The following is a 27,373-nucleotide window of genomic DNA, read 5'->3' on the forward strand; positions in this document are numbered from 1 at the left end:
TCTGATGACAACGGTTTTAGGAAGTGGCCTTATAGATGTGGTATTGGTCAGCGACCAAGGGTGAATAGGATAAATAACACCCAAGTGGCAGACTTTAAATGGAGGGTAATATTTGGCATGCTCCGAAAAATGTCACGATTATTGCCACAGTAATATCGGATTACATCTGATGATGGAAAAGTTTCTCTGCTTCCACAATACAGCAATGCGAATAAAATCAAAAAAATCTGGCTGTATTCTGCTAACAAGTAAATGGAGTAGTAAAATGGTTTACTGTATTCCTTTTTAAGCAAATAATCAGGATTAAGAGCAAAAAGAATATTAGCCCTTCCCCTGATATCTAGGGCTATGGATATCAGTAACAGCAGCAGACAGAACGTGCAATGGACCCCATTCTGCTCTATACACTGCCCACAAACTCTGCCAGCCTAACTCCTGCTATCACCAGTAATTTATGCAGCTGGATTAGTCCTTAGAAGGACTGTTAGTTTAGATGTATATACAGTTATATGAAAAAGTTTGGGCACCCCTATTAATCTTAAGCTTAATATTTTATAAAAATTGGTGTTTTTGCAACAGCTATTTCAGTTTGATATATGTAATAACTGTTGGACACAGTAATGTTTCTGCCTTGAAATGAGGTTTATTGTACTAACAGAAAATGTGCAATCCGCATTCAAACAAAATTTGACCGGTGCATAAGTATGGGCACCTCACCAGAAAAGTGACATTAATATTTAGTAGATCCTCCTTTTGCAAAAATAACAGCCTCTAGTCGCTTCCTGTAGCTTTTAAGGAGTTCCTGGATCCTGGATGAAGGTATTTTTGACCATTCCTCTTTACAAAACAATTCCAGTTCAGTTAAGTTTGATGGTCGCCGAGCATGGACAGCCCTCTTCAAATGATCCCACAGATGTTCAATGATATTCAGGTCTGGGGACTGGGATGGCCATTCCAGAACATTGTAATTGTTCCTCTGCATGAATGCCTGAGTAGATTTGGAGCAGTGTTTTGGATCATTGTCTTGCTGAAAGATCCATCCCCTGCGTAACTTCAACTTCACTGATTCCACTACATTATTGTCAAGAATCTGCTGATACTGAGTGGAATCCATGCGTCCCTCAACTTTAACAAGATTCCCGGTGCCGGCATTGGCCACACAGCCCCAAAGCATGATGGAACCTCCACCAAATTTTACTGTGGGTAGCAAGTGTTTTTCTTGGAATGCTGTGTTTTTTTGCCGCCATGCATAAAGCCTTTTTGTATGACCAAACAACTCAATCTTGGTTTAATCAGTCCACAGGACCTTCTTCCAAAAAGAAATTGGCTTCTCCAAATGTGCTTTTGCATACCTCAGCCGACTCTGTTTGTGGCGTGCTTGCAGAAACGGCTTCTTTCGCATCACTCTCCCATACAGCTTCTCCTTGTGCAAAGTGCGTTGTATAGTTGACCGATGCACAGTGACACCATCTGCAGCAAGTTGATGCTGCAGCTCTCTGGAGGTGGTCTGAGGATTGTCCTTGACTGATCTCACCATTCTTCTTCTCTGCCTTTCTGATGTTTTTCTTGGCCTTAACAAGAACTGTCCCTGTGTTCTTCCATTTCCTTACTATGTTCCTCACAGTGGAAACTGACAGGTTAAATCTCTGAGACAGCTTTTTGTATCCTTCCCCTGAACAACTATGTTGAATAATCTTTGTTTTCAGATCGTTTGACAGTTGTTTTGAGGAGCCCATGATGCCACTCTTCAGAGGAGATTCAAACAGGAGAACAACTTGCAAGTGGCCACTTTAAGTAGCTTTTCTCATGATTGCATACACCTGGCTATGAAGGTCAAAGCTCAATGAGGTTACAAAACCAAAAATAGTGCTTTAGTAAGTCAGTAAAAAGTGGGTAGGAATATTTAAAACAAGAAAATGATAAGGGTGCCCATACTTATGCACTTGTCAAATTTTGTTTGAATGCAGATTGCACATTTTCTGTTAGTACAATAAACCTCATTTCAAGGCAGAAACATTACTGGGTCCAACAGTTATTACATATATCAAACTGAAATAGCTGTTGCAAAAACACCAATTTTTATAAAACATTAAGCTTAAGATTAATAGGGGTGCCCAAACTTTTTCATATAACTGTATAGCTGTGGAATACCTGACTAAAACAACCACCAATTCAGCCCTCACTCAGCAGCACCTCTCCCTACTCTGCCTATTTCTGGGATAGACTGTGACAAGCATAGGGTCACCAGATCTTATATAGACCCGATGACGCTATACGGCCAGCCAATCATTGTAATGCCACAACCAACATGGCTACGGAATTACAGTGAGTGGCAGGCAATCCCTGCATGTTAATTGGCTCTCTAAAGAGTGCCAAACATTCAGGGCGGGGACCCGAGCTCCAGCCCGAGCATCCTGGACGTACTCGAGCGCTGAGCTTCTTGAGCAGTGAGATGCTCGGGTGAGTATCGAGCAGTGGCGAGCATGCTCGCTCATCACTAATGTTTAACTATTTACTGATCTTTTCTTTAAATATAAGGCGGGCTCATTGACCGATCCAAGGTTTACTGTGGATATTTTGATTCTGTTTTGTGTAACGGGTCTGGGAGGCAGAACCTCTGAGCTACTATACAAGGGGGCGGCCCTTGTAAGGGAGCGGGTGGCAGTCTCTGGATGAACGGACAGGGAGATACGGCAAGTGATCAGGGCAGTCTCTGGGTAAAGGGTAGGTACGACCTGTGATGGCAGAGCCTCCGGGTAGGCTAGCAGGCAGATGGTAGATGTGTGCTCCCAGGTGAGCAAGCGAGAGTCTCTGGAATAACAGGTGGTCACGGCACGTGACGGCGGAACCTCCGGGCTGGCAAGCAGGCAGGTAACGGAGAAGCGCTCCCAGGTGAGCGGGCAAGAGTCTCTGAAGTAGCTGATGGTCACAGCACTTGACAACGGAGCCTCCGGGCTGGCAAGCAGGCAGGTAACGGAGAAGCGCTCCCAGGTGAGCGGACAAGAGTCTGAAGTAGCTGATGGTCACAGCACGTGACAACTGAGCCTCCGGGCTGGCAAGCAGGCAGGTAACGGAGAAGCGCTCCCAGGTGAGCGGACAAGGGTCTGAAGTAGCTGATGGTCACAGCACGTGACAACGGAGCCTCCGGGCTGGCAAGCAGACAGGTAACGGAGAAGCGCTCCCAGGTGAGCGGGCAAGCTGGTCCATAGACAGACTGACCGGAGTTGTAAGGTAGACCGTCGGACCTCAGGAAAGTAGGCAGGTAGCTGATGTGCGCTCCCAGGTGAGCGGGCAGGCTGGTCCTTTAGACAGACTGACAGAAGTAGTAAGGCAGACCGTCGGACCTCAGACTGGCAGACAGGTAACAAGTATTCAGGCAGGAATCAGGCAGGTAACTGGCAGGAAACTGGCAGGTAACTGGCAGGTAACTGGCAACGGGACCTGAGGGCTGAAGCACAGGTGAGACACAGGTGCAAACAACATTGCTCGGGCACCTCCATTTTGGAGGAGGTGCCTTATATATGATGAAGTCCTCCGGCCATTGGCCGGGGACTCCTTAGGACGGCGCGCGCGGCCCCTTTAAGAGGAGGGGAGCGCGCGCGCGCGCGCCCTAAGCACAGGGGCCGGGAAGGAGCGCGCGCTGAGAGCAGAGCGGGAGGAGGACGCCGGGAAGGAGCGCGCGCTGACAGCAGAGCGGGGAGAGGATGCCGGGCACGGAGCAGAGCGGTGAGGGGAGCAGCGTCCCTGCCTAGCAGAGGGCAGGGACGCCAGCGCTACAGTACCCCCCCCTTTAGGCCCCCCCTTTTTTAGGCCAGACAGAAATTTAGCTAGGATGAGAGGGGCATGGATGTTCTCCCGGGGCTCCCACGTTCTCTCCTCAGGACCAAACCCCTTCCAATCTACCAGAAAAAAGGTCTTTCCTCTTACCCTTTTGGTGGCAAGAATGTTCTCTACCTCAAACTCGTTCTCAGCAGAAACCGGAGCAGGAGGCGTACCTGTAGACTTGGAAAAAGAGTTAAGTACCACAGGTTTGAGGAGAGATACATGGAAGGAGTTAGGGATCCGTAAGTTGGCCGGGAGTTTCAATTTATAGGCCACCGGGTTGATCTGACTGATGACCTCCAGTGGGCCGATGAACCGAGGCCCTAACTTATAGGAAGGGATCTTGAGTCGGACATATTTGGACGAGAGCCAGACTTTATCCCCAGGACGGAATTGAGGAGGGTCCAGACGTTTTTTGTCAGCGTGTCTTTTCATACGCTCGGAAGACTGAAGGAGTGCGGATCGGGTACTCTCCCAAATGGAGGAAAATTTGCTAACGAGAGATTCCGCAGCCGGGTTGTCCACCGAGGTGGAGACAGGAAAAGGAATCCGAGGATGCTGACCAAAGACTACAAAAAACGGGGATTTGGAGGAGGATTCGCTCTCGTGATTATTGTAAGAGAACTCGGCCCATGGTAGGAGATCCACCCAGTCAGAATGGTGGGCATTAACGAAGTGCCGGAGGTAACTGGTCAGGTTCTGATTGATCCGCTCCACTTGACCATTGGACTGTGGGTGGTAAGCGGAAGAGAAGTCCAGGGTGACGTCTAGTAGTTTACAAGTGGCTCTCCAGAAGCGTGAGGTGAACTGTACCCCACGATCCGACACGATGTGGAGGGGCAGGCCATGAAGACGGAAGATGTGACGAATAAAGTCTCTAGCTAGCTCGGGTGCAGACGGGAGGCCTGGCAGGGGAACGAAATGAGCCATCTTGGAGAAGCGGTCAGCGACCACCCAAATGACCGTACAACCGGCAGAGAGTGGGAGGTCAGTTATGAAGTCCATTGCAATATGCTGCCAGGGGGCAGCAGGTACTGGGAGCGGAAGGAGGCGACCGGCTGGCAGATGTCTCGGAACCTTGTTGCGGGCGCAGGACACACAGGCAGAAACAAAGTCTATTACATCCTTGTGCAGGGTAGGCCACCAGTAGTGCCGGGAAATAAGCTGGAGGGTCTTCTTCTGACCAGCGTGACCAGCCAGTTTAGACGAGTGACCCCAGTGAAGGATCTTCTCCCGATCAGGTACTGATACGAACGTCTTTCCGGGAGGGAGACGATTTAGACTCACGGGAGCCACCTGTATTACTCTGGCGGGATCGATGATGTGTTTCGGATCTTCCTCGAGATCAGATACCAGAAAGGATCGAGACAAGGCGTCCGCCTTGACGTTTTTGTCAGCCGGGCGAAAATGAAGGACAAAATCAAAACGAGCAAAAAACAAGGACCACCGGGCTTGGCGCGGGTTAAGTCTCTGGGCATGCTGGAGGTAAGCCAAGTTCTTGTGGTCAGTGTAAATTATTACCGGGTGAAGAGCCCCCTCAAGCAGGTAACGCCACTCCTCCAATGCCAGTTTGATGGCCAATAACTCTCGATCTCCTATGGAATAATTGCGCTCTGAGGAGGAGAAGAGTTTAGAGAAGAAGCCGCAAGTTACCATCCTCCCGGAAGAAGATTTTTGAGTAAGTACCGCTCCAGAGGAGGAGGCGTCCACTTCCAGGAAGAACTGCTTGTTGCTGTCCGGGCGATGCAGCACCGGGGCGGAAGAGAAGGCCTGTTTTAAGGAAAGAAAGGCTTCTTCTGCTTCGGGCGGCCACTCTTTGGGATTAGTGCCCTTACGGGTGAGCGCGGAAATTGGGGCAGTCCGGGAAGAGAAGTGTGGTATGAAGAGGCGGTAGTAGTTGGCGAAGCCCAGGAACCGCTGAATGGCCTTCAGCCCCTCCGGTCGAGGCCATTTCTCGATGGCAGACAGTTTCTCTGGATCCATTCGTAGGCCGGTCTGAGAAATAATGTAGCCCAAAAACGGAAGCGAGGTCTGCTCAAAGAGGCACTTCTCGTATTTAGCGAAGAGGTGATTCTGCCTGAGCCTGAGCAGAACCTGACGAACGTCCCTCCGGTGAGTCTGGAGATCCGGAGAGAAGACCAAGATGTCGTCCAGGTACACCACTACGCAGGAGTAGAGAAGGTCCCGGAAGATGTCATTGACCAACTCTTGAAAAACGGCAGGAGCGTTACAGAGACCAAAGGGCATTACCAGGTATTCATAGTGGCCGTCCCGGGTGTTGAATGCCGTCTTCCATTCATCCCCTTGACGGATACGAACCAGGTTGTACGCCCCACGGAGGTCTAGTTTGGTGAAGATTCTAGCCCCCCTCAGACGATCAAATAATTCTGGAATGAGCGGAAGGGGGTACTTATTCTTCACCGTGATCTGGTTTAGGCCTCTATAGTCTATACAGGGACGGAGAGAGCCGTCCTTCTTTTTGACGAAAAAGAAGCCCGCTCCCGCCGGGGAGGTAGATTTCCGGATGAATCCCCTGGCCAGATTCTCCTCAATATATTCGGACATCGACCGGGTCTCAGCAGCGGATAAAGGATAAATACGCCCACGGGGAGGAGTAGTACCGGGTAACAGGTCGATGGGACAGTCGTATGGTCTATGAGGGGGTAATGTCTCTGCCTCCTTTTTATTAAAGACATCAGCATAAGACCAATAAGGAATTGGAAGTCCAGGTAGATTAGCTGGGGTAGGAGAGGGACGGACGGGATGGACGGGAACCAGGCAGGTCTTATGACAGTCTTGTCCCCAGCGAAGGACTTCTCCGGTTTGCCAGTCAAGCACGGGTGCATGTTTCTGGAGCCAAGGCAGACCTAGGCAAGAGGGCGTGAGAGAGTCCAGGCAGAACATGAAAGGAGATACTCTCAGAATGTAGCATTCCCACCTGCAGAGTAATGGATTCGGTGATGAGTTGGATGGGGCGTGGTTAGAGCCCCCCATCCACGGCAGCCACAGACAAGGGTACAGCCAGAGGTTTGGTGGGGATGCGGTATTTCTCTACCAGGGACTGTGAAATAAGATTCCCGGCTGCTCCAGAGTCCAGTTGGGCTAGTTCGAAATAACGGTTCTCCCCATAGACGATTGAAACTGACAACAGCAGGGATGGAGAGGATTTATTCTTGTCTAGGTGGACCTCTCTGAGCGAACCTAGACACAGGCGTTTCCCGACCTCTCCGGGCAGGCACGGATTCGGTGCTCCTTACTGCCACAGTAGAAGCAGGTACCCTCGGCACGGCGTAAGTCCTGACGGGTCTTGACCATCTTGGTCTGGTCGACCTGCATAGGCTCAGGAGGGTGTACCTGGTTAGAGACAGAAGGAGTGACGGGTCTCTGAAAAGTAGGAGCTAGACGTGGTAACCTCCTCTCACGGGTGACCTCTCTGGCACGCTCCTGGAACCGTAGGTCAATCCGGGTGGCAAGAGTTATTAAGTCATCGAGAGTGGTAGGAATGTCCCGACCGGCAAGTTCATCTTTAATACGGCCGGACAGACCCTCCCAGAAGACGGAAACCAGAGCGTCGTTATCCCAGGCCAGCTCCGAGGCAAGGGTACGGAACCGTATGGCATATTGGCCCACGGTGAGACTCCCCTGACGGAGGCGTAGCAACGATGATGCAGATGAGGTCTTCCGTCCGGGTTCGTCGAAGACTTTCCGGAAAGCCGTGAGAAAAGCAGGCAAGTTGGACACCAGGGGGTCTCCTCTCTCCCATAGAGGATTCAGCCAGGCCAGGGCCTCCCCGGTGAGATGGGACATGATGAAGGCAATTTTGGCCCGGTCGGAGTTAAACTGGCAGGACAAAAGTTCAAAATGCAGGGTGCACTGATTTAAGAAGCCCCGAGCCTGGACGGGGTCGCCTCCGAAGCGAGGAGGTGCAGAAAGCCGGGGTCCGGGGTAGGATACCATAGTATTAGTGGGCAGCGGAGCTGCCGGATTGCAAGATATGGCACTGGCGGAGGTTGTTGGTGGATCAGACAGAGTGTTCAGGCGAGTATTAACATTCCGCAGGTGACCCAGGATGGCCTCCTGTTGGGACCTCTGACGGGACAGTTCAAGACAGAGGTCCGAGAGCGAGGGAGCTTGGGTGCCACCGGGTTCCATGGCCCGAGCAAACTGTAACGGGTCTGGGAGGCAGAACCTCTGAGCTACTATACAAGGGGGCGGCCCTTGTAAGGGAGCGGGTGGCAGTCTCTGGATGAACGGACAGGGAGATACGGCAAGTGATCAGGGCAGTCTCTGGGTAAAGGGTAGGTACGACCTGTGATGGCAGAGCCTCCGGGTAGGCTAGCAGGCAGATGGTAGATGTGTGCTCCCAGGTGAGCAAGCGAGAGTCTCTGGAATAACAGGTGGTCACGGCACGTGACGGCGGAACCTCCGGGCTGGCAAGCAGGCAGGTAACGGAGAAGCGCTCCCAGGTGAGCGGGCAAGAGTCTCTGAAGTAGCTGATGGTCACAGCACGTGACAACGGAGCCTCCGGGCTGGCAAGCAGGCAGGTAACGGAGAAGCGCTCCCAGGTGAGCGGACAAGAGTCTGAAGTAGCTGATGGTCACAGCACGTGACAACTGAGCCTCCGGGCTGGCAAGCAGGCAGGTAACGGAGAAGCGCTCCCAGGTGAGCGGACAAGGGTCTGAAGTAGCTGATGGTCACAGCACGTGACAACGGAGCCTCCGGGCTGGCAAGCAGACAGGTAACGGAGAAGCGCTCCCAGGTGAGCGGGCAAGCTGGTCCATAGACAGACTGACCGGAGTTGTAAGGTAGACCGTCGGACCTCAGGAAAGTAGGCAGGTAGCTGATGTGCGCTCCCAGGTGAGCGGGCAGGCTGGTCCTTTAGACAGACTGACAGAAGTAGTAAGGCAGACCGTCGGACCTCAGACTGGCAGACAGGTAACAAGTATTCAGGCAGGAATCAGGCAGGTAACTGGCAGGAAACTGGCAGGTAACTGGCAGGTAACTGGCAGGTAACTGGCAACGGGACCTGAGGGCTGAAGCACAGGTGAGACACAGGTGCAAACAACATTGCTCGGGCACCTCCATTTTGGAGGAGGTGCCTTATATATGATGAAGTCCTCCGGCCATTGGCCGGGGACTCCTTAGGACGGCGCGCGCGGCCCCTTTAAGAGGAGGGGAGCGCGCGCGCGCGCGCCCTAAGCACAGGGGCCGGGAAGGAGCGCGCGCTGAGAGCAGAGCGGGAGGAGGACGCCGGGAAGGAGCGCGCGCTGACAGCAGAGCGGGGAGAGGACGCCGGGCACGGAGCAGAGCGGTGAGGGGAGCAGCGTCCCTGCCTAGCAGAGGGCAGGGACGCCAGCGCTACATTTTGATTCTGTTTTTGCAGCCGTTAAGTGAAGTCTAGGTTTAGGAAATGCAGGGGAATACTGTGGCTAGTAAGAGGGTTACTGAAGGGAATGGTGGTCATAATTGGGGCATAAGAGTATTGAGAACGGTATATGGGGATTTTCAGCCATACTGGGGCATCATGGCTGGTCTGAAGGCATAAGTCTTCTATTGGGGTTTTGTGCTTGTCCTTGAGATATTCTCGCTGTTAAGGGGTATTGTGCTTGTCGCGGAGGCATTGCTGCTCCTGTATTTGCACATACAACGCTCTCATCCCTACAACCGAGTGCCACCACACTCCTCAGTTTACCAGTGTCTCAAGGTGCCCTGAGTGTCTAGCAATGCCCTTGATGAGACATAATACTATTCTAAGTTTTACCCTCATGCAACAACCTGTCAGACAGACAATTGGACAGTACAGAGATCTTTGTAATGATATTTTTACACCTAAGCCTGCAACAATGACAAGGGGACATCCTCTATGTCTAATGGAAAGCATCACAGATGGGGATTCAGCAGTGAGATTATGTATTTACTGTAAGAGCAGTGAGACTATGGATTCTTTACTGTAAGAGCAGTGAGACTATGGATTCTTTACTGTAAGAGCAGTGAGACTATGGAACTCTCTGCCACAACATGTTGCAATGGTTAAATCACTAAACAAATTTAAGGAGGGCCCGGCTGCCTTTCTTGAAAAATATAATATTACAGGTTATGGGTGCTAGATTCTGGAGATGGGACATTGATCCAAGGAGCTAGTCTGATTGCCTTATGTAGATTTGGGAAGGATTTTTTGACCAGAAATGGAGCAATTAGCATCGCCTTCATGGGGTTTTTGCCTCCCTCTGGATCAATATGTTAGGATATAGGTTGAACTCAATGGACTTGTGTCTTCTTTCAAGCTTAACACTTTAAAACTATAGACGTTTGAAGACGTTTCCATAAGGTCACTCTTCTTCATAACTCCATAACTTCATAACTGGCCAACCCAAGATGCTAAGTTTTGAGCATACTGCTGACATTATATGTTACTTCTAAAGTCCATTTCGCTGACTTGTATTTTTTGACGAGCCTTGAGCTAAGTATTTATTAAGAAAATTGAATTACTAAACCAAAAAGAATTATTTTAGAGTAGAATTCGTTAAACCACAGCACGATTTCATGAGCAATATTTTACCTTTTGTCCGGCTGGTTTAAGTCAGGACAACACACATAGAGACATGTGAAATATAATCCTTGGTGTATATACAACCTCGAGGGTTTGATGTCACTGACAAACCCACAACAAACTGGGAATATTACTGAAAACTTACAATTAGGGATAAGGCCGATCCTTCACTTACCAAGGAGAACATAGAATTTCTTTGTGATTAGATGGAGACAGTCCCATAACCTCACAATATCGTAGTTTCAACCCTCCGATAGAAATATAGCCATAAGAAACTGGTGCCAATGTGGTGGGTGATAATGATATATCATGCCTGGTACATGCAAAACACAAAACAATATCCACTTACGGTGCAAAAATTGCTGAATTTGCAAAACATTTTAAAAGCAAATGCTAAGATTTGGAGTTTTAAGGTTATATGACTGGTTGCAGTATAGGGTAGGCTAATATATAAAAATAATAATAATTTTTATTTATATAGCGCCAACATATTCCGCAGCACTTTACAATTAATTAGGGGCATATATACAGACAATATAAACAATACAATGTATCATATTTCAACAGTTATAGGAGGATTGAGGGCCCTGCTCGCAAGCTTACAATCTATATGGAAATGGGGGGGGGGACACAATAGGTAGAACATGGTCATCAGCCAGTATCCGTCTAAGGGCAGTTACCATGTGGTATTTGGTGCATGGAGGATGTGGAGACAGATGAATACGCAGGGGCAGATTAAGATTAACATTTAAGAGGGAACAGGGAAGAGTTAGGTTGGTGAGTTGAGGTGATAGGCTTGTCTAAATAGATGTGTTTTTAAAGCACGTTTGAAGACATGAGGGCTAGATATCAGTTAGATCGTCTGGGGCAGTGCATTCCAGAAAATTGGCGCAGCACGAGAGAAGTCTTGGAGACGGAGGTGTGAGGTTCGAATTAGGGAGGATGTCAGTCTTAGATCAGTTGCAGAACGGAGGGCGATAAACAGAAATGAGGGATGAGATGAAGGGCGGTGCAGAACTGTGGAGAGCTTTGTTGGTGAGAGAGATGAGTTTGTATTATATTCTGTGGTGAATGGGTAACCAGTGCAATGACTGGCATAGGGTAGAGGCTTCGGTGAAGTGGCCTGATAGAAATACGACCCTGGCTGCTGCATTCAGAATGGATTGGAGAGGAGAGAGTTTGGTAAGTGGGAGACCTATCAGAAGAGAGTTGCAGTAGTCCAGACGAGAGTGAATGAGAGCGACAGTAAGAGTTTTTGCAGGATTAAAGGTGAGAAAAGGTCAGATTCTAGAGATGTTTTTAAGGTGCAGATGACATGAGCGAGTGAGTGATTGTATATGGGGAATAAAGGAAAGTTGTGTGTCAAATATGACTCCAAGACAGCGAGTTTGCTGCTTGGGAGTTATGATGGCGCCACCCAAGGAAATTGAAAAGTCAGGAATAGGTAGGTTAGTAGAGGAAGGAAAAATAAGGAGTTCAGTTTTGGAGAGATTCAGTTTCAGATAGAGGGAGGACATGATGTTAGAGACAGCGGGCAGACAATCACTGGTATTTTGTATTAGAGTGGGGGTGATGTCAGGTGAAGAGGTGTATAGTTGGGTGTCGTCAGCATAGAGAGGATACTGGAAACCAAATCTGCTGATGGTTTGCCCAATAGGGGCAATATACAAGGAGAAGAGGACGGGGCCTAGGACTGATCCTTGTAGAAACCCGATAAGGGGAAGATTAGAGGAAGAAGAGTCGGAAAAAGATACCGTGAAGGAGCGATCAGAGAGATAGGAGGAGAACCAGGAGAGAGCGGTATCCTTGAGGCCTATAGCCTATAGCCCTATAGGCTAATGGGGCAATACTCACTGGACCTTCACCAAATACAGGTATCCACTACTAGGTCGTCCACATTGCTCAAAAATTGATGGGAACACTTGTACATCACATTATAATCTCAGGTTAATGAAACTTCAGGGAAATCAATCTGTCCTGTTAGGAACCATAAGCAATTGTGAACCAATGTTGCCTGTTTTGGAGCAAATGAACGTGACAACAGGTGCACTGGAGGGAAACAGCAAGACTACTTCCAAAAAGGTAATGATCTTACAGATGATAGCCACAGAAAATTCCTCTCTCCTACTCCTTCCTGATTGATTCTTCTCTACTTTTGCATTTTGCTTGTGCCCTTGTCGTTACTGGTAGCATAAGGCAATAACTGCAGTCCGGCTCTTCCAAGGTGACACCTTCATTGCAAAAAAGTTTACTGTGTCTCTCAGCACAGTCTCAAGAAAATGGCGCAGATACCAGAACATGGGCCATAGTGCAAGGAAAGCCGACGAGCACTGCAGAAGGTATCAACCCAGCAGCAGGACCAGTATCTGCTCCTTTGTCCGAGGAGGAAGCGGAAGAGCATTGCTAGAGCCCTACAGAATGACCTCCAGTGAATACTTATGTGCATGTATGTAACTGTGGCGCCCCTGAGGGTTCGACCGCCACAGGGATGCTGCACTTCTTTAATGGAGTGTAGTGTTCCTCCTCTGAGGTAAGAACAGTGTGATGGTCAGGACCCAACCTCCACATCCAACACCACACTTCTCCCACCAGAGGGAGCTTTTACGCACCAGCTGCTGCCCCTACTGGAGTTGGGAGACAGGGGAACCAAGAGATAGGGGAACCAGATTAGTGGGTGAGGGTGGAGGATTCACATTTTTGTGACACTTAATAATTGATATATAATACACAGCCATTTTGTGGCTTAGCGTTCTTTTTGGTAGTCTCTCTTTTATGATGGTTCTTTGACTGTTCTTATAGTGACCTCCCTCCCTGAGCGTGGATCCTGTGTGGACCTGCAGAGGATGGAGGCACGGCCCTTAAATCCCAGCCTTGGGTCGAGGGGCAGACGATGTTTGTCTCAGCCTGGTCAAGGACCATGACCAAGAAGGCCCGGAGCTCAGGAGTGTAGCTCCACCGCAAATGGATCCCGGGGAGGATGCAGACGGAGCGGTATACGCCACCTGTCCTCACCAGCTGATCTATTCAGAGGGATTCCGGCTGCAAGAGGGTTACTGGCCCCTGACACCTGGCCTTGCTACTTCACGTCCTGGTCAGGAAAGCCCGGTAGGCCCAGAGGATCCCACCGGGTAATGGAAAGAGCGGAGCTGCCACCCGTACCCTTTTTCTGAGTGAAGTTCAGAGGGAGACCCGGCCTATCTACACACACACAGACAGGAAAGGACTCAGTCTGAAGTCTAGGAACACTCCGGTGCAGGGTCCTGATTGAACACTTGACTTACTCGGAGGTTGTCGGACCCCCGTTCCTGGTGACCGCAGAACTCTGTGAGGAGCAGGCAGAAGCCTTGCAGCTGTACTCTATACCATGAGTAAATACCCTGGAAGTTAACCCCTATGGCCTCCGGACTCTTATTCTGGACTACACCGCACTACGCAGCACCAGATTTCCTACACTACTACCCCCTCCTTCCTGTCTCTCTGCCCTGATGTCCTGCTCCGCCAGTGGGGAGTAGTAACAACAACGGCTGCCACAACATCCCGTCTCAGAGGACTGCAGCAGCGCTGGTGGCATTCACCAGGTACCACAGGTGGCGTAGTCGATAGCAACCACTCAACCCTGATAGCCCTTACATCCTTTTTTTAATGTGACGGCCCTGGGCACGGAACGGGTCCAGGCCACGACTGCTTCCCCTCAATATCTGACCCGGCTCCGAGTACCCCCATCTTCCAGGGTAGGGCTGTGAGCGTCACATAACCAAACTGTTAGGAACAGACAGCATGATGATGGCGTGAGTGCCCGACATTCTGTAGTGGGACCTGTGCTCATAGGCTATTGTGGCACCCCAGGGGTCTGGTTCCCACAGTAATAGCAATATTACGTCTGTGAGCAGGTGGGATGTTTCCTGGTCAGACATCCTATGCATGCCACACTTCCTGCCCAGTCCTGGGAGGGGAAGAACTTCCCCTATATAAAGCTGGGGCTGAGGCAGGGTTAGTGAGTAGAGAAAGAGCAGAGAACACAGACAGAGACACAGTCTGGTCTGGAGAGGAGCAGCTATAGGAAAGAAAGATCAGGAGCTCTGTGGGAGCTGTACTAAAAGAGGTCAGGGGCTGGAAGCTGTAGAGCTCGCCCTGATTGAAGAATTCTTACCGGACCCGGAGTCCGAGGCTGTGGGGACTAATCCTTACCCCGCAGCAGAAACCGCCCGGCAGGGGATTTCAGGTCCTCTGGCCAAGAAACCCGAAGGCACGGTCACACGCAAGGGACCAGCACCGCGACGTGGAGCGGAAGCTACCAAAAGGCCCCGAGTCACCGGCCATACGGGTGAGCACCACACGGTACACTCAGGGACGTGGGCTACTTTTATCAGCCTCTAGCAAGGTAGCCAGAAGAGTACGATTAGTTGGGGAGGCCTACAACTCCGCCTGGCCAGGGGAGATCCCATCAGCTCACGGACTGACCAGGCCCCGATCGCTAGCCAGTACTCCGGGAGGGTCTACTTTGTCACCAGTAAAGACCCAGAACTACACCGCACCGTCTCTGAGTGGTTCCTGCTACCCCCTTCAAACACGTCGGTTGCCCTGAGGCCATACCCCTCCCGTTGGGGGTTCTACCAGCTACGCTGCACGACCTTACCACCGGCCTCAGCGGTCTGCCCTGCAGCGGCGGCTTCATAGCTGCATTCAACGGGTGGCGTAGTCGAACACCGTACCATCTTCTGCTAAAGACTGCCACTCAGCTTGACTCCCTGGGCACGGACCGTGTCACCGCCACGAGACTACTACCCCTATCAGATCCGGCTCCGGGTAGGCTCCCGCGTGCGCAACGCTACTCAGCACAGGCCCAGGGGCGCGTCAACTTTGGCGTAGTCGGCAGGATTTCGTGCCCGCAACCACCGGGTACTGCGTGCCTGAAAAAGAGACTTTTCAACTTACCTGTGGTGAAGATTCCCGCCATCCGACGCCATCTTCTACCTTCTTCCCGCCATCCGTGGAGTTTTCCCGCCGTTGGACGCCATCTTCTGCCTTCTTCCCGCCATCCGTGGAGTTTTCCCGCCGTTGGACGCCATCTTGAAGACGCCGCGCGGGAAGAAGAGGGGCGTGGACTCCGAAAAGCCCGCGAGAACTGAAGCCCCACCTCACGTCCGGACGTTGCGTAAGGTCCTGGAAGGAGCCCAGCAGACGCCGACGTCATAGGAGCGCGACGGAAGGTCCTCGACCCTGACGAACCACTGCGGAGCCGCGGCCTACGGAAGAGGATCATCGCAAGGTAGGCCACGGTCCACTAGGGGGGAGGAAGATGTCGGATACGGAGGAGAGCTTCACTGCCGCAGCCACCGCCAGCGCCACCGCTGCTGCGGTCATGCCTTTCACTATGCCCTATATCCCGGGGGCAGCCTGGCTACCCCAGTACTCAGGGGAGTCACATACCCTGAATGACTTTAGAGAAAAGCTGGATAGCCTCTTCCAGGTGTACCCCCTCACAGAAGAGCAAAAAGTGAGCATCCTGGTGGCCCAACTAACCGGGGCAGCCCAAAGGGAGGTAAAGTCCTGGCCACCTGGGAGGAGGACTGTCGCAGGGATATTAACCCGGCTGAAGGACACCTTTGATACCCGCACCTCAGCTGAGATTAAGCTTAGTTTCTACGGGTGCAAACAGCGAGCACATGAGAATATACGGGACTATGCACTAAACCTACAAGAGGCCCTGAGAGCCATTAAGCAGACCGACCCTGACGGCGTGGGAAACGAGGACAGGCTGTTGACCGAACAATTTATAGAGGGACTATATTGCAATGCCCACCGAACACAGTTGCGGGCAATGGCCTTACAGGATCCTCATCTGGACTTTGCACAGTTCAAGGACAGAGCCATCCGGGTGCTCCGAGAACCGGCACCGGGTGGCGTTGTGACCCACAGGCGCCCTACTACCGCTTACCACCAGGAGGCGGCGCCCTTGTCGGCAGGGCCTGTGGGGGCTGATGCGCAGGCTTTGAACAATGACCCGGCTCCAGACGTGCACCATCAGGTCCAAGAGCTAGCTAGCAAAAAAGAAGACAAAAATATATCTCATACCCTACCATAATTATATATAAATGTAAAGCAAAATTGCATAATAAATATAGGGTACTTAGTGAACTATTTTTGATCAAAAAAAGTATACAAGCCGTCCCACCAGCGGCAAGGTGACCCTAAATTGGGACGGTACCTATACTGCCTATATTAAAAACCTTACTGTATATCAAAGTTGAAGTAATGCATATAAAAGGGTAGACAAATAGGACCGGGTCCCAACTCCAGACCACCTAGGCCCGTGGTAAGCTACATATATACCAATCAGCTCAACAAAGGGCATGCCACACCCTTAAATTGCACAGAATGCAAACAAGTCAAAAAACCAGACAATGTGAACTGAGGTCTAAGATGGCAGACATACAAGAAACAGAGGCATGTTCACACTAGCAAAAAAGAAGCAAGACAAAAATATATCTCATACCCTACCATAATTATATATAAATGTAAAGCAAAATTGCATAATAAATATAGGGTACTTAGTGAACTATTTTTGATCAAAAAAAGTATACAAGCCGTCCCACCAGCGGCAAGGTGACCCTAAATTGGGACGGTACCTATACTGCCTATATTAAAAACCTTACTGTATATCAAAGTTGAAGTAATGCATATAAAAGGGTAGACAAATAGGACCGGGTCCCAACTCCAGACCACCTAGGCCCGTGGTAAGCTACATATATACCAATCAGCTCAACAAAGGGCATGCCACACCCTTAAATTGCACAGAATGCAAACAAGTCAAAAAACCAGACAATGTGAACTGAGGTCTAAGATGGCAGACATACAAGAAACAGAGGCATGTTCACACTAGCAAAAAAGAAGCAAGACAAAAATATATCTCATACCCTACCATAATTGTATATAAATGTAAAGCAAAATTGCATAATAAATATAGGGTACTTAGTGAACTATTTTTGATCAAAAAAAGTATACAAGCCGTCCCACCAGCGGCAAGGTGACCCTAAATTGGGACGGTACCTATACTGCCTATATTAAAAACCTTACTGTATATCAAAGTTGAAGTAATGCATATAAAAGGGTAGACAAATAGGACCGGGTCCCAACTCCAGACCACCTAGGCCCGTGGTAAGCTACATATATACCAATCAGCTCAACAAAGGGCATGCCACACCCTTAAATTGCACAGAATGCAAACAAGTCAAAAAACCAGACAATGTGAACTGAGGTCTAAGATGGCAGACATACAAGAAACAGAGGCATGTTCACACTAGCAAAAAAGAAGCAAGACAAAAATATATCTCATACCCTACCATAATTATATATAAATGTAAAGCAAAATTGCATAATAAATATAGGGTACTTAGTGAACTATTTTTGATCAAAAAAAGTATACAAGCCGTCCCACCAGCGGCAAGGTGACCCTAAATTGGGACGGTACCTATACTGCCTATATTAAAAACCTTACTGTATATCAAAGTTGAAGTAATGCATATAAAAGGGTAGACAAATAGGACCGGGTCCCAACTCCAGACCACCTAGGCCCGTGGTAAGCTACATATATACCAATCAGCTCAACAAAGGGCATGCCACACCCTTAAATTGCACAGAATGCAAACAAGTCAAAAAACCAGACAATGTGAACTGAGGTCTAAGATGGCAGACATACAAGAAACAGAGGCATGTTCACACTAGCAAAAAAGAAGCAAGACAAAAATATATCTCATACCCTAACATAATTATATATAAATGTAAAGCAAAATTGCATAATAAATATAGGGTACTTAGTGAACTATTTTTGATCAAAAAAAGTATACAAGCCGTCCCACCAGCGGCAAGGTGACCCTAAATTGGGACGGTACCTATACTGCCTTATACAGTAAGGTTTTTAATATAGGCAGTATAGGTACCGTCCCAATTTAGGGTCACCTTGCCGCTGGTGGGACGGCTTGTATACTTTTTTTGATCAAAAATATTTCACTAAGTACCCTATATTTATTATGCAATTTTGCTTTACATTTATATATAATTATGGTAGGGTATGAGATATATTTTTGTCTTGCTTCTTTTTTGCTAGTGTGAACATGCCTCTGTTTCTTGTATGTCTGCCATCTTAGACCTCAGTTCACATTGTCTGGTTTTTTGACTTGTTTGCATTCTGTGCAATTTAAGGGTGTGGCATGCCCTTTGTTGAGCTGATTGGTATATATGTAGCTTACCACGGGCCTAGGTGGTCTGGAGTTGGAACCCGGTCCTATTTGTCTACCCTTTTATATGCATTACTTCAACTTTGATATACAGTAAGGTTTTTAATATAGGCAGTATAGGTACCGTCCCAATTTAGGGTCACCTTGCCGCTGGTGGGACGGCTTGTATACTTTTTTTGATCAAAAATAGTTCACTAAGTACCCTATATTTATTATGCAATTTTGCTTTACATTTATATATAATTATGGTAGGGTATGAGATATATTTTTGTCTTGCTTCTTTTTTGCTAGTGTGAACATGCCTCTGTTTCTTGTATGTCTGCCATCTTAGACCTCAGTTCACATTGTCTGGTTTTTTGACTTGTTTGCATTCTGTGCAATTTAAGGGTGTGGCATGCCCTTTGTTGAGCTGATTGGTATATATGTAGCTTACCACGGGCCTAGGTGGTCTGGAGTTGGGACCCGGTCCTATTTGTCTACCCTTTTATATGCATTACTTCAACTTTGATATACAGTAAGGTTTTTAATATAGGCAGTATAGGTACCGTCCCAATTTAGGGTCACCTTGCCGCTGGTGGGACGGCTTGTATACTTTTTTTGATCAAAAATAGTTCACTAAGTACCCTATATTTATTATGCAATTTTGCTTTACATTTATATATAATTATGGTAGGGTATGAGATATATTTTTGTCTTGCTTCTTTTTTGCTAGTGTGAACATGCCTCTGTTTCTTGTATGTCTGCCATCTTAGACCTCAGTTCACATTGTCTGGTTTTTTGACTTGTTTGCATTCTGTGCAATTTAAGGGTGTGGCATGCCCTTTGTTGAGCTGATTGGTATATATGTAGCTTACCACGGGCCTAGGTGGTCTGGAGTTGGGACCCGGTCCTATTTGTCTACCCTTTTATATGCATTACTTCAACTTTGATATACAGTAAGGTTTTTAATATAGGCAGTATAGGTACCGTCCCAATTTAGGGTCACCTTGCCGCTGGTGGGACGGCTTGTATACTTTTTTTGATCAAAAATAGTTCACTAAGTACCCTATATTTATTATGCAATTTTGCTTTACATTTATATATAATTATGGTAGGGTATGAGATATATTTTTGTCTTGCTTCTTTTTTGCTAGTGTGAACATGCCTCTGTTTCTTGTATGTCTGCCATCTTAGACCTCAGTTCACATTGTCTGGTTTTTTGACTTGTTTGCATTCTGTGCAATTTAAGGGTGTGGCATGCCCTTTGTTGAGCTGATTGGTATATATGTAGCTTACCACGGGCCTAGGTGGTCTGGAGTTGGGACCCGGTCCTATTTGTCTACCCTTTTATATGCATTACTTCAACTTTGATATACAGTAAGGTTTTTAATATAGGCAGTATAGGTACCGTCCCAATTTAGGGTCACCTTGCCGCTGGTGGGACGGCTTGTACACTTTTTTTGATCAAAAATAGTTCACTAAGTACCCTATATTTATTATGCAATTTTGCTTTACATTTATATATAATTATGGTAGGGTATGAGATATATTTTTGTCTTGCTTCTTTTTTACTAGTGTGAACATGCCTCTGTTTCTTGTATGTCTGCCATCTTAGACCTCAGTTCACATTGTCTGGTTTTTTGACTTGTTTGCATTCTGTGCAATTTAAGGGTGTGGCATGCCCTTTGTTGAGCTGATTGGTATATATGTAGCTTACCACGGGCCTAGGTGGTCTGGAGTTGGGACCCGGTCCTATTTGTCTACCCTTTTATATGCATTACTTCAACTTTGATATACAGTAAGGTTTTTAATATAGGCAGTATAGGTACCGTCCCAATTTAGGGTCACCTTGCCGCTGGTGGGACGGCTTGTATACTTTTTTTGATCAAAAATAGTTCACTAAGTACCCTATATTTATTATGCAATTTTGCTTTACATTTATATATAATTATGGTAGGGTATGAGATATATTTTTGTCTTGCTTCTTTTTTGCTAGTGTGAACATGCCTCTGTTTCTTGTATGTCTGCCATCTTAGACCTCAGTTCACATTGTCTGGTTTTTTGACTTGTTTGCATTCTGTGCAATTTAAGGGTGTGGCATGCCCTTTGTTGAGCTGATTGGTATATATGTAACTTACCACGGGCCTAGGTGGTCTGGAGTTGGGACCCGGTCCTATTTGTCTACCCTTTTATATGCATTACTTCAACTTTGATATACAGTAAGGTTTTTAATATAGGCAGTATAGGTACCGTCCCAATTTAGGGTCACCTTGCCGCTGGTGGGACGGCTTGTATACTTTTTTTGATCAAAAATAGTTCACTAAGTAACCTATATTTATTATGCAATTTTGCTTTACATTTATATATAATTATGGTAGGGTATGAGATATATTTTTGTCTTGCTTCTTTTTTGCTAGTGTGAACATGCCTCTGTTTCTTGTATGTCTGCCATCTTAGACCTCAGTTCACATTGTCTGGTTTTTTGACTTGTTTGCATTCTGTGCAATTTAAGGGTGTGGCATGCCCTTTGTTGAGCTGATTGGTATATATGTAGCTTACCACGGGCCTAGGTGGTCTGGAGTTGGGACCCGGTCCTATTTGTCTACCCTTTTATATGCATTACTTCAACTTTGATATACAGTAAGGTTTTTAATATAGGCAGTATAGGTACCGTCCCAATTTAGGGTCACCTTGCCGCTGGTGGGACGGCTTGTATACTTTTTTTGATCAAAAATAGTTCACTAAGTACCCTATATTTATTATGCAATTTTGCTTTACATTTATATATAATTATGGTAGGGTATGAGATATATTTTTGTCTTGCTTCTTTTTTGCTAGTGTGAACATGCCTCTGTTTCTTGTATGTCTGCCATCTTAGACCTCAGTTCACATTGTCTGGTTTTTTGACTTGTTTGTATTCTGTGCAATTTAAGGGTGTGGCATGCCCTTTGTTGAGCTGATTGGTATATATGTAACTTACCACGGGCCTAGGTGGTCTGGAGTTGGGACCCGGTCCTATTTGTCTACCCTTTTATATGCATTACTTCAACTTTGATATACAGTAAGGTTTTTAATATAGGCAGTATAGGTACCGTCCCAATTTAGGGTCACCTTGCCGCTGGTGGGACGGCTTGTATACTTTTTTTGATCAAAAATAGTTCACTAAGTACCCTATATTTATTATGCAATTTTGCTTTACATTTATATATAATTATGGTAGGGTATGAGATATATTTTTGTCTTGCTTCTTTTTTACTAGTGTGAACATGCCTCTGTTTCTTGTATGTCTGTCATCTTAGACCTCAGTTCACATTGTCTGGTTTTTTGACTTGTTTGCATTCTGTGCAATTTAAGGGTGTGGCATGCCCTTTGTTGAGCTGATTGGTATATATGTAGCTTACCACGGGCCTAGGTGGTCTGGAGTTGGGACCCGGTCCTATTTGTCTACCCTTTTATATGCATTACTTCAACTTTGATATACAGTAAGGTTTTTAATATAGGCAGTATAGGTACCGTCCCAATTTAGGGTCACCTTGCCGCTGGTGGGACGGCTTGTATACTTTTTTTGATCAAAAATAGTTCACTAAGTACCCTATATTTATTATGCAATTTTGCTTTACATTTATATATAATTATGGTAGGGTATGAGATATATTTTTGTCTTGCTTCTTTTTTGCTAGTGTGAACATGCCTCTGTTTCTTGTATGTCTGCCATCTTAGACCTCAGTTCACATTGTCTGGTTCCAAGAGCTAGCTAAAAGCGTTGCTGCGCTAACCCGAACTGTGCAGTCGTTACAGGTTTCTGCTCCAGGGAAGATCCAGCTGGCATCCGGACCGGAGGACATCCCGTGGTGTCGACCAAGGAGGACCCCACCGGCCAGAGGAAGACCCAGCGACCGGTACAACGAGGACGGACAACCCATCTGCCGCCGCTGCAATCAACCTGGACATATGGCAAGGTACTGTCCTTTAAACTGGCACAACCTGGGGTAGAGGGCCAACCCCCAGGAATAAGATCACCAGGCCCATCGAACTGGCGTGACAAATATGTGGGAGGACGTCCAGTCTTGCCTGTGGTACTGGATGGCATTCCTATGAGTGCCCTACTTGACACCGGGTCACAGGTCACCACCATCCCGTACGTGCTCTTCAAGCAGTACTGGAATGACTCGGATATAACCCGCTACCCTGACGATGACTTGAGTATCATCACCAGCAATGGTCAACCCGTGCCACAGATCGGATTCAAAGAGATGACCATTAAAATCGGTAGAGTCGAACTGGCAGCACAGGGACTGATCATTGTAGACATTGACAAGCGCGAGAGTCACCCAAAGATAACGCTAGGAACTAATGTGATTGAAAATTGTCTTGCAGAGGTGATTTTCATTTTACAGCAGGTTGCCAAGAACGCCAGCTCCGGCCAACAGCGAGTGCTCCAAAAAGAGATCTGGGCACTGATGCGGCGGCAACAGGTGGAACTCTCCGGTGGTGAGATTGGAAGCGTGAGAATGTGTGACCCTTTCCCTATTGCCATGCCCCCAAAAAGTGAAATGATGATTTGGTGCCGGGCAGCTATTGGTCTAAGAGGTAGAGACTACCAAGCAATGGTAGAACCCGTCTACTCAGACAGTAGGCCCACCATTTTGACAGCACGGGGGGTGGTTGATGTACGCCATGGGAGGGTGCCCGTTCGCATAATAAACATCGGGAAGAGAGAAGTACACCTGCCCCGGTATGCCACGCTAGCTAAATTGTTCACCATAAACCAGAATTCTGTACAGTCCGTGGAACCCTTGCCTCCATCTCAACCAGAGGAAGGTAACGGCTCTAAGAAAACAATAGAGGACTGGTGTCAGCAACTACATTTGGGTACTGACTCCACTCCCTCACACCAGAAACAGGGAGTCTATCGGGTGGTTCAAGAGTACGAGAGAGTGTTTAGTAAACACCCGTTAGACTTCGGGCGAGTAAAGGGGGTAGAACACCACATCCCCACGGGAGACCATCCTCCCATAAAGGAGAGATACCGACCCGTACCCCCTGCACACTACCAACACGCCAAGGGGATGCTTAGAGACATGAAGGAGGCTGGGGTAATCAGGGATAGCTGTAGCCCCTGGGCAGCTCCACTAGTCTTGGTTAAAAAGAAAGACAACACCATGAGAATGTGTGTAGATTACCGGAAAATCAACCGTATCACACACAAAGATGCGTACCCCTTACCAAGGATAGACGAGTCTTTGGCTGCTTTAAAATCTGCTAACTTCTTCTCTACTTTGGATCTCACTAGCGGGTACTGGCAGGTTCCTGTAGCAGAGGCGGAACGGGAGAAGACCGCATTCACCACCCCGATGGGACTTAGCGAGTTTACCTGCATGCCGTTCGGACTCTGCAACGCACCAGGAACCTTCCAACGGTTGATGGAATGCTGTCTGGGACACCGAAACTTCGAGACGGTCCTATTATACCTGGACGATGTCATCGTCTACTCCAACACCTACGAGGACCACCTGAAACACCTGGCAGAAGTGTTCGAAGCCCTGGCAAACTACGGCCTAAAGGTGAAACCCTCCAAGTGTCACCTACTGAAACCAAAGGTGCAGTACCTGGGACACGTGGTGAGTGCTGACGGAGTGGCTCCCGACCCTGATAAGATTACCGCAATTAAGGAATGGCCAAGCCCCTCCAGCGTAAAGGAAGTGCGGCAGTTCCTCGGGTTGGTAGGCTACTACCGAAGATTCATTCCCGGTTTCACCAAAAAGGCAGCTCCTATGCAGGACCTCCTGATAGGCCAGTCCAGGAAGGCCAAGAACCAGAAGCCACCCTTCAGATGGGAGAAGCTGGAAGAAGAGTCCTTACGCCAGCTGAAGATGGCCCTCACGGGGGATGAAATCCTGGCGTACCCTGATTACAGCCAGCCCTTTATCCTCTACACCGACGCAAGTAACATCGGGCTAGGAGCCGTACTGTCCCAGATCCAGCAGGGGAAAGAACGAGTAATTGCTTACGCCAGCCGAAAACTGCGACCCACCGAAAGAAACCCTGAGAATTACAGCTCATTCAAGCTAGAGTTCCTGGCAGTGGTGTGGGCAGTCACCGAACGCTTTAAGCACTACCTCGCCTCTTCCCGGTTCACTGTGTACACGGATAACAACCCGTTGACACACCTGGACACAGCAAGACTCGGTGCCCTGAAGCAGAGATGGATGGCCCGCCTGTCCAACTTTGAGTTCACAATCAAATACCGGGCAGGACGCTCCAATACCAACGCGGATGCCCTGTCCAGAATGCCAAACCTACCGGACGTAGGGGAAGATCCAGAGGAATTGGAAGAAGTTGAACTCCCCGCGTTCCACCGTCATGGGACTATCCAGTATTCCCACCGTGTAAGGGGTAAGCAATCCGCTACGTTCAACCCCTTACCTCATTACAACTGGGCGGAAACGCAAGACAGTGACCCCGCCGTCCGACTGGTGAAGGAGATGCTGACTCAGCCAGATGCACGCCTTGACCCAGACGCTCCGGAAGAGACCAAGCAACTGTGGGCTGAGAAGAGTCGACTGTTCCTTTACAAGGGGAAGTTGTGCCGCAGAATGGTTAACTCCCGGACGCATGAACTGATCTGGCAAGTAGTGGTGCCAAGAAGAGACGCGGCTATGGTACTGGAGGCATACCACGACGGAGCTGGGCACTTCGGGTGGAAGAAGCTGGAGTTCCTGCTGCGCGGGCGGTTCCACTGGGTAGGCATGAGGGGAACCATCGAGAGGTGGTGCAGAGACTGTGGACCGTGCCACCTAAGAAGGAAGGACCGTGCCAGCCAGAAGACTCCCTTGCAGCCCATCATCACCCGACAGCCACTGGAACTGGTAGCCCTGGACCATGTGAAACTGGCTCCAAGCAGATCTGGGTATGTCTACGCCCTCACAATCGTAGATCATTACTCCCGGTTCCTGGTGGTGGTCCCGGTCAAGGACTTAACGGCTCAAACAGCAGCTAGAGCCTTCCAGCAGCACTTCTGCCATCCACATGGATACCCGGAGCAGGTGCTGACGGACCAGGGACCTGCCTTTGAAGCGGAAGTCTTCCAGGAGTTCTGTACTCTGTATGGCTGCCGGAAGATAAGAACAACACCCTATCATCCGCAAACCAATGGGCTCTGCGAGAAAATGAACCAGGTGGTGATAGATCTTCTGAAAACATTGCCCCTCGAGGAACGCAGTCTGTGGCCTGAGAAACTGCCTGATCTGGTGGACCTATACAACCACATCCTGGTAGGTTCTACCAACTGTACCCCAGCTTACCTAATGAGAGCAAGACCTGGTAAGCTTCCTGTTGATCTGGAGATGGGAGTCCTGACACCCGAGGACACTTCACCAGAAGCAGACTGGGACACAGAAAGGCAGCAGCAGTACCGGAAAGTACAGGAGAGCGTGGAGCGAAGTCTCTGTCAAGCTAGAGAAAGACAGGAGAAGACTTACAACCAGTATGCTCCCGCTGTTCCCCTGGTACCTGGAGAGCAGGTCTTGAAGAGGAAGAGACGCCTCCACAAGTTGGACGACCAGTGGGAGAAGGACCCATACACCGTACTGCCCTCGAGCCATGAGAACCCGAAAGTCTGCATAATCAGTAAGGATGGAGGAGAAACCACAGCCATTGTATCCCGAGATCACCTGAAGAAGTGTCCCGAACAGCTACGAAGCCCTGAAGAAGAACAAGAAGACCCTCGACCCGCAGAGGAAAGGGAAGATATGGTTAGTACTGTGCTCGGAGACTTCCCTCGGTCTTGGACTCAAGTCAATGGCGCAGTTGTGGTACCCGTCCTCACCTTCCTCCAACCAGCATCTCAAGTACCTACGGAGAAACAGGTAGAGCTGTAAGAGCAGCCGGTCCAGGAGGCAGGAGACCCCACACAAGCAGACCAGGAGGATCAACCCTCTGCTTATAGTGAGCCTGCCGTACCCCTAGTGAGCCAAAGAGCCCGTAGACAGCTGCCCAGTTTACCTTTGACAGCTCCTACACCTGGTAGCTCAGGACCAGTCAGTCAGCTCCGTAGGTCCACTAGAGCCACTAGAGGCCAGTTGCCCGTACGTTGGAGGATCTAAGTGTTTAGACTGTTTATTTGTATTTACCTGTTTATTGTTACTTGTAAATAATTGTGTATTTTTAGTTATTTTATAGGTGTCGTTTATGGATTATCCGGAATCCTTTGTACATATGTTTGGAGTGTAACCCAGGAAAGGACTAAGACTGTTAAAGACTCGGGGTAGGGCAGACCCCTACCTGGTTACGGCTCCCGGTCTCTTGGTGAAATGGACACCTTTGTTTTCTTCAAAGACTGCACCCGGTTGCGGACACGCAGTGACCATCATAATGTGTTTTTCTTTGTTATACTGTTTCTGTTTTTACTTGTTATGTTTTACAAAAATATGTTTAGTCCCGGAGTACTAAATTTCACTAGGGGGGAATGTGGCACCCCAGGGGTCTGGTTCCCACAGTAATAGCAATATTACATCTGTGAGCAGGTGGGATGTTTCCTGGTCAGACATCCTATGCATGCCACACCTCCTGCCCAGTCCTGGGAGGGGAAGAACTTCCCCTATATAAAGCTGGGGCTGAGGCAGGGTTAGTGAGTAGAGAAAGAGCAGAGAACACAGACAGAGACACAGTCTGGTCTGGAGAGGAGCAGCTATAGGAAAGAAAGATCAGGAGCTCTGTGGGAGCTGTACTAAAAGAGGTCAGGGGCTGGAAGCTGTAGAGCTCGCCCTGATTGAAGAATTCTTAC

Source organism: Phyllobates terribilis, unplaced genomic scaffold (assembly GCF_046119375.1).
Source record: "Phyllobates terribilis strain yellow unplaced genomic scaffold, ASM4611937v1 Scaffold_1__5_contigs__length_1240528914, whole genome shotgun sequence".
Classification (NCBI taxonomy): domain Eukaryota; kingdom Metazoa; phylum Chordata; class Amphibia; order Anura; family Dendrobatidae; genus Phyllobates; species Phyllobates terribilis.